The 14,062-nt window shown below is 39.0% G+C and overlaps 1 long non-coding RNA gene across 1 annotated transcript; it reads left to right on the top strand.

Annotated features, from left to right (window-relative positions):
- Window positions 1–222: 222 nt before the first annotated feature.
- Window positions 223–2,661, top strand: LOC117656531 (uncharacterized). The gene is made up of 3 exons (XR_004588969.1): window positions 223–281; window positions 1,085–1,238; window positions 2,481–2,661. It is a non-coding gene; the product is annotated as an uncharacterized LOC117656531 (long non-coding RNA).
- Window positions 2,662–14,062: the final 11,401 nt, after the last annotated feature.

Raw genomic sequence — 14,062 nt, 5'->3', positions numbered from 1 at the left:
ATAAAGAGACGCTCCTGAGTATATCACTAGAGCTCCTAAATAAAATGCATATTATAAAATCCATCTATCCATCCATCCATAATGCAATTATATTTGTGAGAAAAGAAACTTTAACAACTGTTTCTCTTTTACTAACTGATTTCTTCTCAATGTCAAGTCCCCCTTATCAGATATGATTTTGTTCTCCATTTCTTTCTAGAAGTCTGTTGCAGAAGAACTTTTACCTTGACAAACAGTTCATCTGGTCCAGCTGCCTGATAATATTATATACACAGAATAAGGTATGAAAGTAACACACATACAATAAGAATCATTGTGACATTTTATTTTATAAGTTAGAAATAAAATAAAAATTGGGCAAATATCCTACCTCTTTTGAAATGAATTTTTTTCTGAATAATGTAGAAGCCAGAAATCATCAATTTTATGCACTTATTAAATTCAAAGATGCAAAACATTGTTGATGTATTGAGTTTATATCTCCTTCTTGCCTCATTCCCTAGAATGTAATAAAGGTCATGATATGTAAACAGAAAATAGAGCCCTAAAGCTTATCTGTAATCCCATGTAAAAAAATAAATTCTATTGAATAAAAAAAAGTGTATCCCATTAAATGTTATGGTTGCCGATGTTATCAAACAGCCTCTCCAAAAATGCCCTGGAAACTAAATCCTTCTATAATCAACCTTTTCATTCAGTCCACTGAAATGCTTATATTGAAAGCCACCTTTATAATTTGTTGCTGTTTTTTAGCACCACCTAGTGAATGTACCACTTGCCATTTATTCAAGGACTTCAATGTTACTCTTAATTATTCAGCAATGTCATATTATTTTTGCTATTCATGAACAAAATTGGAAAAAATCTTGGTTTGTTATCATGTTTGTTGTTCTGATGTATAAATAATTTTGAAACAGAATAAGAAAGCATAGAAATTAAAGTTATTTTTCTCCTAAGAAACAAGATCTAGAATGAATTAAAATCAGAAAAGAAATATTTCAGATGAAACTTACTTAAACCCTGACTGTTGTAATTTTTAAAAAAAAACTATTTTAAAATGGACTCCTCCATTGTATTTTTCTAGGTGACCCTTTTCAGTGATCTGTGATGTATTGTGCCAGCTACTGTATGGATGCTTGAAGAATTCAATAACATTGGGATATAAAACATAATTTTAGTTGATCAGTTTAAGAGACTGAAACTTGTCAGAAAAAGTGCCAGTTGTTTTATACTTGAAAGTAAGTCATACTTGCAATGCCTTTCCTTGGACATCTCTTGCTTTCTCTTATTTTTCATAATTGTTTCCCATAGTGGTTTCTGAATTATTATGAAATTTAAATGCATTCTGGTGTAAATTTAATCATTTCCTGTAGACCCACTGTTTCTAAAAAACATATATTTTCCCACACCCACCCACATTCAAACAAAGCAGGAAAATTATAAGTCTATTATACTGTTTTAACATCCCTCTGTAGTTTCACAGGAAGATCAATTTTCATATGAAAGGAAGTCTTAAAATCAGGATTACATTTCCTATCCTTTACATTTTTTTCCAATGCATGTTAGGTCATCATACATTTCCTGAACAATAAAGAATATATATAATAAGGTTAAGTATAAATAGATTCATTTATTTAATTCTAAGGGAACATGTCCACAAAAAGCTAGTGAGAACAGAAAAAGACCATTTTTTTTGTCAGAAATGATTTCTGAGAATTTATTTTATTTTATTTATTTGTTTGTTTCCATTTCTATACCGCCCTTCTCCAAATAGGACTCAGGGCGGTGAACAGCCAAAGTAAAAAACAGAGCATATAAAATTTAAAAACAGTATTAAAATAATTAAATATTTTGGCCGTGAATTAAAACAACCCAATTTAAAATCAATTTAAAATTTAACTCAAGCCAGCCCAGCTAGTTGAAATAAATAGGTTTTCAGGGCCCGACGAAAAATCCGGAGGTCTGTTATTGTACGTAACTGTGGGGGAAGGTTGTTCCAGAGGGTGGGCACCGTCACAGAGAAGGCTCTCCCCCTGGGGGTCGCCAGCCAACATTGTCTGGCGGACGGCACCCTGAGGAGGCCCACTCTGTGCGAGCGTACTGACCGGTGGGAGGCTATTGGTGGCAGAAGGCGGTCTCGAATTGATTTTTTTTTCACCCTCCTTCAGAGGATGGAGAAAGAGTTGAGAGAAATAGTTAATTTGTTATTATAATGCTGGAAGTATCATAAATTTAGGGAAAATGAATAAATAATGTTGGAGTTCTTGATTTTAAAAATTAAATGTAATGTAATGTCTGAATGTAAACAAACAACTGTATTTGCTTTTTTAAAAAATAATAAAGTCAGAATATGATGTAATATTCTGTAGAAGGACAAGATAATGGAACCAATTACTCAGAGAAGTGGCAGTATTCCCTTGTTAAGTTATATTCAAGTGGAATCTAGAGAGTAATCACACCACATTTTAATTTCTTCATAGACTAAAAGACTGTAAATTAATCTCCTATGTGGAAGACAGCATGCTGAACAAGAAGGACAAAGTGGAACATGATAATGGGTAAAGCAATTAACTCTGTTGTATCTAAAAGTAAACTGACTTGAACAGAAGAAATAATCATGTCAACAGCATCTTAAAAGTAAATGAGTAAAATTTGCCTTATTTCAAACGTCTTAGAATCTTTTTGGCATGTTTTTTTTTTTAAATAAGAGGAGCATTGGTAAATAAAAAATCCTGAGAATTAGTAATAAATGTCCTTTCTAAGAAAGAAACGCATTCAAAAAGAGCTATTTGTTTATTTTTAAAATAGCTAACATAGTAGATATACACTGTTGCTTTGACCATTGAATGTTCATCTTCTGAGTGAATTTAAAGGTGCTAGTTATTGTTCATGACACAGATCAGGGTCATTTGCAGGGCAGCCCATCTCCTATTATTTCTGCCCATGCCACAAGATCCAAAAATCAGGTATGCTCAAGATTTCTTCTATGAAATAATGGCATCTGATGGGAACCTGGAGATATGCTTTCTCTGTCATGATAAAATGGTAGACTCTCAAAATTTGAAAGACGGATCATCCTGGTCTTTCTTAAGGTGTTTAAAATGTGTTTTTCCTCTCAGTCATTGGGCCAAGGTGCTAGATAAAACTGTATTATGGATTTATTTAAGAACTGCCTCAAATGAATTATTTTTTTTGTTCTTTTAGAATCTGTTTTTTATGTTACTATTATTGTTTAATCCAATATTAGCTGCCCTAGCTCACATTTTGTGACTGAGTGGGTACTATAAACAATAATTTGATGCCTACTTGTATATCTTTTTAGCTGTCTATCTGTCTGTTCTTATTTTGTTTTTCTTGTCATAATATACATCCCCTAAAACAGGAGGGGGGGGGAATCTGGCAAAAAAATAAATGTTCTGTCTCTTTCTCCTTTTACCCTGATGAATATGTCCTGTCTGTGTTTTTCTATTTGTCATGAATTATCTCATTATCTGAATTTAACACTAAATGGAGAGGAAAAATTAAAAACCAAGTTTGTAGCAAGACCCTAGCTAGAAAATATTTTGATTTTTTTCATCTCAGTGATTATATTTGCCATAATCATTTGTAGGATAAAGTCTAGTTTCCTGCAGTGAAAATAAGAAAAACCCGTGCAGTTAGTAAAATAATACATATGTAGTAAGGAAATGTTTTTGAGGGTAGCTGCCTGCATTTAGTAATATGAGACTCAATGAGCATACATACGGTTTCAATTTAGCAATAGCAATAGTATTTAGTCTTATATACCACCCTATAGTGCTTTACAGCCCTCTTTTGGTAGTTTACAACGTAGAAGCATTATTTGCATATTGCCCCCCCCCCCCAACATTCTGGGCCTCATTTCACTGATCACAAAAGGATGGAAGGCTGAGTCAACTTTCAGCCTCTTCAGGATTGAAATCCAGGCTGTCGGTTGAGTTTGCCTGCAATACTGCACTTTAACCACTGTGCAACCAGTTCTATATTTAACTGGGAATGTTTCATTTTCATGTATTTTGTGAATTATCTACTCTTTGCACACAATAAGATCTTTTTTATGTATATGAAGCGTAAATCTCTGGAATATGTTCCCTGTATACTTAAGGAAACTAATCTCTTTGTTAAGGTTCCAAAAGGCATTGCCAACTACCAATGATTCTGGACAGTGTCAGCAACCCTAAGCAGTTAATTTGGATTAGGTTCTTAGTGGGAAAGAAGAATTTTGATCAATATCGGGGCCTCATGTCTGCCATTATTGATTATTTAAAAACTAATCATGCTGTTCTCCTTAATAATATAAAGATAAATATTGGATTTTTATCATCTATAGCAGGGGTGTCAAACTCATGTTGGCATGGCTGTGTCACGTGACATATCAGAACTTTTTTCCCCTTCGCTAAACCGGATGTGGGCATGGCCAGCACATGATGCATCCAGCCTGAAAGCTGGGAGTTTGAAAGCCCTGATCTATTGGATTTCCATATCTCGATCTTGTCCTCCACAAGACTTTTATACATTTTGCCATATGTCATCTGAACAATCTTCATCAACAAGTTAATTACAATCAGTAGTGGGCTCCACTTACCTTCGCTACCTGTTCGGGACTGTGAGCGTGCACGGCGGTTCTGTGCATGCACAGAACCTTCTGCATATGCACAGAGCGTCCGTGATGACATCCTGTCAGGTGAGCAGAGCCTCCCGCCATCACCACTACCGGTTCGGTCAAACAGGGGCGAACAGGTAGAAACCCACCACTGATTACAATGCTAGCCTTCCATAGACTAAACAAAACCCACATATGTATTGCAACTTTTAACTTTCTAGGAAAGAAAGTTCATGGACAGGTACAAAACAGAAGCTGAAAGATTAATACAAAGCGTTGTTCATCTATCCCTGTTCCTTTGATTCATTTTCTGTTGAGAATACATTTTCACCAACAAATGCTGATTTTAATGATTCAAAGTTATGTCATTGTAACATTGTAACAGGTACAAAATAAATCCTTTTTGTTCACATAGCTGCTGCAGCAAAGTAGAGAAATGTTATAGTCATTCTTTAGAGTTATGATAGCACAGATATCTTCGTTCAGCATTATATCAAAATTCTGATTCAAATCATACTTCTTAATTAATATAAATTATGCAATTGATGTGAAACATTTTGTCATCCCTGCCCCCCAAAAACATGGTAGCCCTAAAATGCCCAATTGCTTTCTCTGCTGAATCTCTTTAAACCCACCCAGGGATGTTTTGGGTATCAAATCTGTTCTAAAAAGCTGCCATTCATCTGTTCAGTTTAATGTAGGCTCAGTGGGAGCTGCTGTTATTGGTTAAAGGCAATGCCACTGTCACTTAAAAAATGAGAAAAGAAAGGCAGCCTGGCCCAGGCTAACTGTGTCATTAACATTCTGTCCATCTACAATATATCAATAGTATGCCAGACTTAATCATGTTTTATATACCTGGCTGACCACAGCAAATAGCAATCAGTGATATTTATTCAAAAAGGAACAGTGTTTAGCCTTTGTGTGTTTGCTATTCTTCTCAACTCCCAATACATAATATGCCAAGAATACCTATTAATCTTTTCCCCCACACAGCACTTCAAAACTCTCTATTTTAAAAATGGTATTGTGGGAGAAAATTGAGAAGTTTTGGCATTTTGTCCAGAAATTAGAAAATTTAAGGTTCAACAGCATAATGTATATTTTGGGAAACATTAATTCAGTGGGTCTTTTCTTCAGTAAAAGGGCATACACCTGCTTGAAAGGAATTAGCTCTGTCGATAGAGCATAAAGTAATTTGGGCTATCAGAGTGATTTAATTTCAATCCAATTTTTAAAGAGAAAACAGAATTTGGTTGCCTAGCTTTTCCCCTACTCTCTGACAATCATGGCTAATTAAAATATATTTGTCTAACTTTGTTTAATTTCTCACTTTTACCTCCAAATTCATTGTCACTGAGGATTAAGATTTTTTTAATATCTAAACACCTATTATCATTAATATACTTCTTCCCTAATCTGATGTTTAGAGGCATTGGACTTCAATATATTTATTCCAGAGGTGGTATTCAGCAGGTTCTGACCAGTTCTGGAGAACCATTAGCAGAAATTTTGAGTAGTCTGGAGAACCAGTAAATACCACCTCTGACTGGCCCTGCCCCATCTATTCTCTGCCTCCCAAATCCTACCTGATTGGGAGGAAATGGGGATTTTGCAGTAATCTTGCCCTGCCATACCTATCAAGCCATGCCACGGCAACCAAGCCATGCCACAGCCACCAAGCCATGCCCACAGAACCGGTAGTAAAAAAAATTGAATCCCACCACTGATTTATTTCCCAGAGATATTATTTTTGAGAAACTGGATGTCTGGAAATTAAAGAATTTGACACCAATAAATTGTAAATATACTCTTATAGAAACAAATTAGCGTCATAATTATACTCCTACAAATGATTCAATAATGTATTGTTCACCTTACCCTAAAATAGCTTCATAACTGTAGATATATATCTGAAACTAAAGCAGAAATACTTCAAATCATTGCTAAAACAAAATAACATCACTGCAGTGAAAGTCTCACCCCTTAAAACTCTAAAGGTAAAATTCCAGAAGCGTTTGTGCTTCATGAAACTGTTTTTCAATGTGATCATTATCATTTTTTTTTACTTAAACTTTAACACATCAGGTTTTGGATCTTTTCTTCTAGTTCAGTGCCACTTGAACTATTAGCATGTTTATTTAAATATGAAGCCAATGTTTCCAACATTACTACTTTTTTGTACTCATTATATAGATATAAAATCATGCTGTGCAACAGAGATTAGCAAGACAAAATATTTTGTTCTATATTTTGTGCTGAGAACTGTGGCATGGATTTTTTCCTTCAAATGAGTACTATACTTTTTTAAAAAAGTAGATCTTAGTAACTGCCAGATGGAATTTTTTATTCTACAGAAAGATCCCTGAGGATTTTGGTCTGTGTCCTATTATCTTCTAATGGAAGTGGAATCTGTATAGTGTGTGTAAACTGTATCTTATCTGGCACAGTAGCAGAAAGTAAAAGATATTGATTTGAAGGTATACTTGAGGGACTGACATTTGCAGTACAATGGATTAAATTTAATGACAGAGTTAGCTATTTCTCAGCAGAAGATTTAGACATATCCCCCTGTTGATTGGGCATTATTCTGCAAAATAAACTCAGATATATTAAATGATTTTCTGACCACCTACATTGTATTTTCCCCAAATACAAAAATTGATGTCAACATTCAACATAAATGTTCTATGTATCCTATAAAATAAGATGCATAAAACATTGTTTTGCAAAAGAGATGGTTTAAGGGAAGAAAATCTTGACTTAAAGTATCAAGTGGTACTCTAGGATTTAAACAGACAAACACTTGCCACATAACACCCTAGATTTAACAATTGTTGATAAGAGGTCTGGACAGTAGGTTCTGCAATATCTGGAGACAGCAGAAGAGAAGAGAAAGAACTCGAGAAAAATAACAAATTATAAAGATCACTACATAGAAGTAGAATGACTGTGGCAAAAGAAAGCAAAGATAGTACCAATCGTAATAGGCTCCTGGGACCAATCTCAAAACAACTGGAGTACCACTTGAACGTCATTGGCATCAACAAAATCTCTTTCAGTCAATTGCAAAAGGCAGCTGTACTTGGAACATCCTGTAAAGATATCTTTAAAACTATCAAATAATAACATCTGCCTATCCCCCCAGGTCCTTGGGAAGAATTCAATAGGTGAATAAACATGTCATATCCAGCATGGCCAACCATAATAAATAAAGTTATATCAAGAAGTTTGTATAAGGAGAGGCTCTATTCTTTTTAAAACATACTAGCTCTATATCACAGAGAAAGATGACTCTTTAAAACTGCTATCTGCTATGAATTCATGTACAAATCATCTACAATTTGTATCATCCAGAAATTATTAAATTATGGTATTTTTTTCTTTTCAGAATAACTGTTTTACCCACATGCATAATTAGGCAGGTTCATCTAATATGGGACCATTTTTCCTCCTCTGCTACTCCTATGACAAAGCCAAGGAAGCTGTAATGGAGATGAGGGAAAGGCAATTATAACTTCTTACATTTTCCCTAATAAAGTAAATAGTGCAGTATTTTAATGCCTAAAATTATTGCACTGAACATAGATATGCTGAAACATTTAAAAATTTCCAAATAATATTAGGACTTAGTAGAAAGAACTGCAATCGGTCATCATGGAAATCTGCATGGCTTTATGTTATGTGTAAATGTCTAACTTTGTATGTACATGGCAGTGCATGGGTTAACCCCACCTTTCCCACCTAGCCCTTCCCATGACCTCTCCTTACCTTGACTCCACCTCCTTGGTACATAAGCCCATGCCCAGGGACTGATTGTGGTATTCCAGATGTTCACCTGAAAGAGAAGGGCAAAGCCTAAATAAATGCCTTTGAATTAAAATCATTTCGTACTTGTAGTTATTGGGCAAGATCCTTGGAAATAATTAACAAAATGGTAGCAGAGGATGGTTATGCCCAATAACCTAAGAATAATAACAGAAATACAACTCACCCTGAAATGGAAGATAGAGTGAACACGAGGTCCATCACCAAACTAATGGTAGAGCTGCAGGAATCCGAAGGCACCACAGCAAGAATTCCAACAGCCATGAACGTAAGAGACCTGGACCAGCCAAACATGAGCGTGAAGCCACGAAGAAATGCAGCCAGGTACGAAAGGGATGAATCGCCCGAGAGAGATGAGCTGAAAGAGACCATACAGAGAATGATGGAGGCCTCCATCAGCAAAAGGGAACTCATCGCGAAACTCCGGGACCTACTAGATGACCACGGGGCAGTGATGAGCACCCAAGAGCAAGACCACGAGACTGCCATCCCGGTAAGGGAAAGACACTCCCTAGCACAAACCCAAGACTTAAACTGCTCCAGTTTCGCGCCATGCTCCCAGCAGCCATCTTGGAATGGCCACCAACCAATAGGGAGCCGAGATTCAAATTTGATGGCGCAAAACAAAGAGAACCCCAAAACAAATGGGGGACCAACCAAAGACAACCCAGAAAGGAGAAAGCAAGCCACCAGAAGCTCGCCTACCGAGCTCGAAGCCAAAAAAACATGTGAGACTCTAGCAGCAACAATCGGCTCTGCATACGAGCCTCCCGCGCCAGCCACAAACCACAGAAGGACAACCGCAAGCCAAGAAGAAGGGGGCCATCGATGTCGAAGCATCGCCCCAGCTCTTCTACCCGAGAAACGCACACCGCGAGAGCGATCGCCAAGCACCGATCGCACACGAGACATGCCGATGGCAGAACTCGAACTCACCACCCACCGCACCAACAACATGAGACCTGAGGGAAGAAAGGCACGCCAGCTACTCACCCTTCCCGCGACCTCCGCCAGGCCTCTTCGCCCATCCAAGGACCAGCGACCAGGGATCGGGACCCCTCACCGCTGCCGCCGCCGCCGTACCACCAAATCCCAGAAGTCCTTGATGTACAACTGCTTCGCCTCCTCACCTCTCTCCAGCCTTCAGCAGGGATCCAGCTGCCCATCGATGGATGCCTGCCTTCAGTGACGAAGCCGGATACCCCAGGGGTGAGTCCGAACCCCCAACTGCAGGCCTAGGCCGAGGCCTGAGAGCAACAGCAACAAGCTACTTACCCACCGACTACAGACGCGAAATGGGCTTCGCGCATGCTCAATCAGCACCTGTAAGAAGAGAGGAAAGAAACGTAGAGATAAGTCCATTCAGAGTCGCGAACAGCATCCCCATGCCATATTGTGAGTTCCCTCACCAGAAATACCATGGACAGCAACAGACTGTGAGTAATTTGCCACACAGCTCAGTGACTTTACCAGCTGATTTCCACATTCTTAAACTAGATGGAACAAACCTTATGCAGTGGAATCATCAGCTTCAGAATTTTTTTTAAGGGAGAACATGTTGTTTTTAATCAATGATCCACCCAGGAAACCTTGGACTCTAGAAATAGACTGCTTGCACCACAGGGCTTATTATATAGTTATAGCAAGTATTTCACCAAGCATATATCCCAGTCTTAGTCATTATCTAACTGTGTCAGAAATACTACAGAAAATATTAAACCTGAATGCCACCAGGGCTGAATTGATACAAAGGGGGAGGACATCTCAGAGGAGAGTATGAAAAGCATTATAATTAATTCCCTGGATTCTAGCTGGGATAACTTCATAATGCAGCTGGATAGTCTAAGTCTAGACCACCTCACACTTGAGACACTAACAAACAGAATAATTGCAGAAGACAGTTTAAGGAGGGACCGCTCCATCAGTCGCAGGGACAGTAAACCCACAAAGAAGGTTGAGTTCCAAACCAGGAACCACAACACCCCAGAATGCTTCACCTGTGGTTCCAAGAACCACTATAAGAGGGATTGCCCCAAAAATTTGAGGGAGAGGGACTACACCTATCGTAGGGACAGACAAGGCCGGAGGTCAAGGTTCCCAGATAGGTCCCCACCTGAAAACAGATATAGACGCAGAGACTCCCCCAACCAAGGGACAGAAGGGGAAATAGAGACAGTTCCAGAGAGAGCCGATCAGGATCTATGTATGGGATCGGGGAAAACACACACATACTCCCACAGACAAGGGAAGGAGACGTGTGGCTCATTGATTCAGGAGCCACCAACCACACAACTTATGACAGAAAGATCCTCACTTCCTTTACAGAAGAGAACTACCACATCAAGGTAGCCAATCAGAACAAAGTTCTAGTAACAGGGAAAGGAGATACATTCATAAGTGGGATAGGCAAGATAGAGGGGGTATTGCTCAAACCCGAAATACCTCACAATAAATTGGCTACACTCAAACTTAGCAGAGACATGAATATAGAGACCACTTTTAAGGGAGGAAAGGCCTACATGACCAAGGGCAATAGGAGTATTGGTAAGATTGTCATTAATGGATGGCTAACATACCTTCAACCTAAAGGAAATAGCCAGCCCAGTATAAATGCTCAACTAGAAAACACAGAAAACAAGGCCGACACCCATGACGAGACAGAGGAGGACAAGGATGATGACACCACTGAAGATAGACACAATCACGATACAACACACAAATTGGCAAGCCCATTCATGATGACTGTGCCCACTTACTACATAGAAAGTTGGGCCATGCCAGCTTCCCAGTCATCCAAAAAATGACAGACTGTACCAATGGTTTAAAAATAAAAGGTTGTAAAAACTACTTAGAGTGCTCTGTATGTAAATCCTCAAAACTAAAGACCAAACCTAGACCTAGGAAGGCCACCCGCACCACCAATTCCATCTTCCACCTAGTACATATGGACCTAGGGGTCTCATGAAGCCCTCTATAAAGTACAAAAAGAGATTTTTCCTAACAATAGCAGATGACTTCAGCCGCTATGGCTTTGTGTATACCATTAAACATAAGAATGAGGTATTTCAAAAATTTAGAGAATTCTACAAGAGGTGGAAACACAACACAATACAAAAATAAGGCAAATAATGACAGATAGGGGGTCTGAGTTCCTATCAAGGGACTTCTCGAATTGGTTAAAGATGCGCGGGATAGTACATTACACATCTTCTCCTTTTTCCACATTCCAGAACGGAGTCATAGAGAGGAGGAACGGAATCCTACAAACAATGGTGAGATGCGCTCTAGAGGACGCAGGGTTAGGACAATCATTCTGGGAAGAAGCACTCACCTACTCAAATTACACACTGAATAGACTCTGGTCTAGTGTAGTAGAGAAAACACCTTATGAGGTGATGTACAACAGAAAGCCACAAATTACCCACCTGCACATATTTGGGGTCACGGCGGATGTACATATCCCCAGCCAGCTAAGGCGAAAAGGAGACAAGGTCTCAAAAAGATTAAGGTTCATGGGGTATGAGTCCGGCACAAAAGGGTATAGATTCATTGACAGGGACAATAGATTCATCATATCCAGAACAGCGGTGTTCCATGAGAACACCAACTGGTCAAAGATACATCTCAATGAGATACTCATCAAATAGGAAGACACAGACAACATGAGGGACAAGGGCAAACAGACCACAATAGAAACAAAAACACAAGAGAGGCACAAACCTAGGCACCAAGAAATAGCCACCAAAGGGTGGAAAGAAGATCACCCCATCATTAAGATAGATGCAATCACAGAAAAGGAAGCCAAATACATGCACAACACGGATACACAACCAAACAGACCCATAAGACACAACAGGAATAGAATCCCAAGGAGATTTGAGGATTACGTTCTGTCCATACACATAAACAAAACAACCCCCAACTCATACGAGGAAGTATTCAGATTGCCACAGGAAGAGAGAATTAGATGGGAACAGGCTATGGAAAAGGAGATGGCTAGCCTAAGGGAACTAAATGTGTACCCCCCACTCTAAGGCCCCAGCTGACAAAACACTCATAGGTATGAAATGGGTTTTCAAAATTAAGGAACTCGAAGACAACAAGACTCTCTATAAGGCTAGACTTGTAGCTCAGGGATTTGCACAGAGGTATCCAGACGATTACACAGATACCTATTCACCAACATTTAGGGCAGAAAGTGTCAAAAGCGCCCTGGTAATAGCATCCATCCTAGGCCTAGAAGTTTACCAATTTGACATTCAGACTGCCTACCTCCATGCGAAATTAGACAAAGAAATTTATGTCAAGGCACCCCCGGGGAAGGACACACAAAAGGGGGACACTTGGTTATTGAACAAAAGCCTGTACGGATTAAAGCAGTCGGGAAAAAGATGGTATGAGTGTCTAGCCAAAACACTCAGGGACATGGGTTTCACCGCCACCTCAGCAGACCTCTGTTTCTTCATCAAGAGGGAGGGCACATCCATCGAGTACGCACTCATTTATGTAGACGACATTCTATACTTAGGCCAACACAAACGGAAATGTGATGAATTTGCCGAGAAACTGGGGAAACATTTCACACTCAAGACCCTAGGAAGAGTCAACAAATATTTAGAAGTACAAATCGACAAAACAAAGAATGGGTTCAGGGTCTCACAGAAAGAAAAAATATTAGAACTCATACACAAATGTAACATGAAGGACACCAAGCCATGTGAGACACCCATGCAAACAGATTTCCTGAAACATATGCACGAAGAGGGGAGTCATTTAAGGACAACATTCTATACAGATCCGTCATTGGATCCCTTCTATACATAGCCAACTGGACAAGGCCAGATATTAGCTTACCAGTAAAACTGTTATCTAGGCATTCAGTGACCCAAAAATGTACCTGGGAAGGTGTAAAACGGATAATCAGGTATCTGAAATATAGCATAGATGCATACTTATGTCTAGAACCGATAAGTTCCAAAGAACCCATATTGACCTGTTATGTGGACGCTGACTGGGCAGGTGACACAAAGAGCAGGAAAAGCACCTCTGGTTATATATTCCTCATCAACAACTGCCCAGTGCACTGGTATACCGGAAAACAGAACTTGGTTGCCACATCCACAGCAGAAGCAGAGTACATCTGTCTGTCAAAAGCAGCCAACAATTTGACATGGTTCGACGACCTGCTTTCCAACATATGGACTGAACCAGCTTATCCAATAACTATTCATGAGGACAATAAAGCGGCCATAGACATTTCCAACGCGGACGCAGTGGGCCAAAGATCCAGACACATCGATATCAAGCACAAGCACGTCAGACAGTTATCAAACATTGGTTTCATCAGAGCCATACATTGTGAGACTACTGAGCAAATTGCAGATATTCTGACAAAACCATTATACAATAAACAACACGCATATCTGACCTCAAAGCTAAGAGTGGCTATGCATTGTACAGAATCATCTCCAAACGTTAGACATTTAGAGGGGGATTTGTTATGTATAAATGCCTAACTTTGTATGTACATGGCAGTGCATGGGTTAACCCCACCTTTCCCACCTAGCCCTTCCCATGACCCCTCCTTACCTTGACTCTGCCTCCTTGGTACAT

Source organism: Pantherophis guttatus, chromosome 5 (genome assembly GCF_059756535.1).
Source record: "Pantherophis guttatus breed Tessera chromosome 5, ASM5975653v1, whole genome shotgun sequence".
NCBI classification, from domain to species: Eukaryota; Metazoa; Chordata; class Lepidosauria; order Squamata; family Colubridae; genus Pantherophis; species Pantherophis guttatus.
Note: the sequence above shows the minus strand (reverse complement) of the source record. Positions and strands in the feature narration are given on the sequence as shown.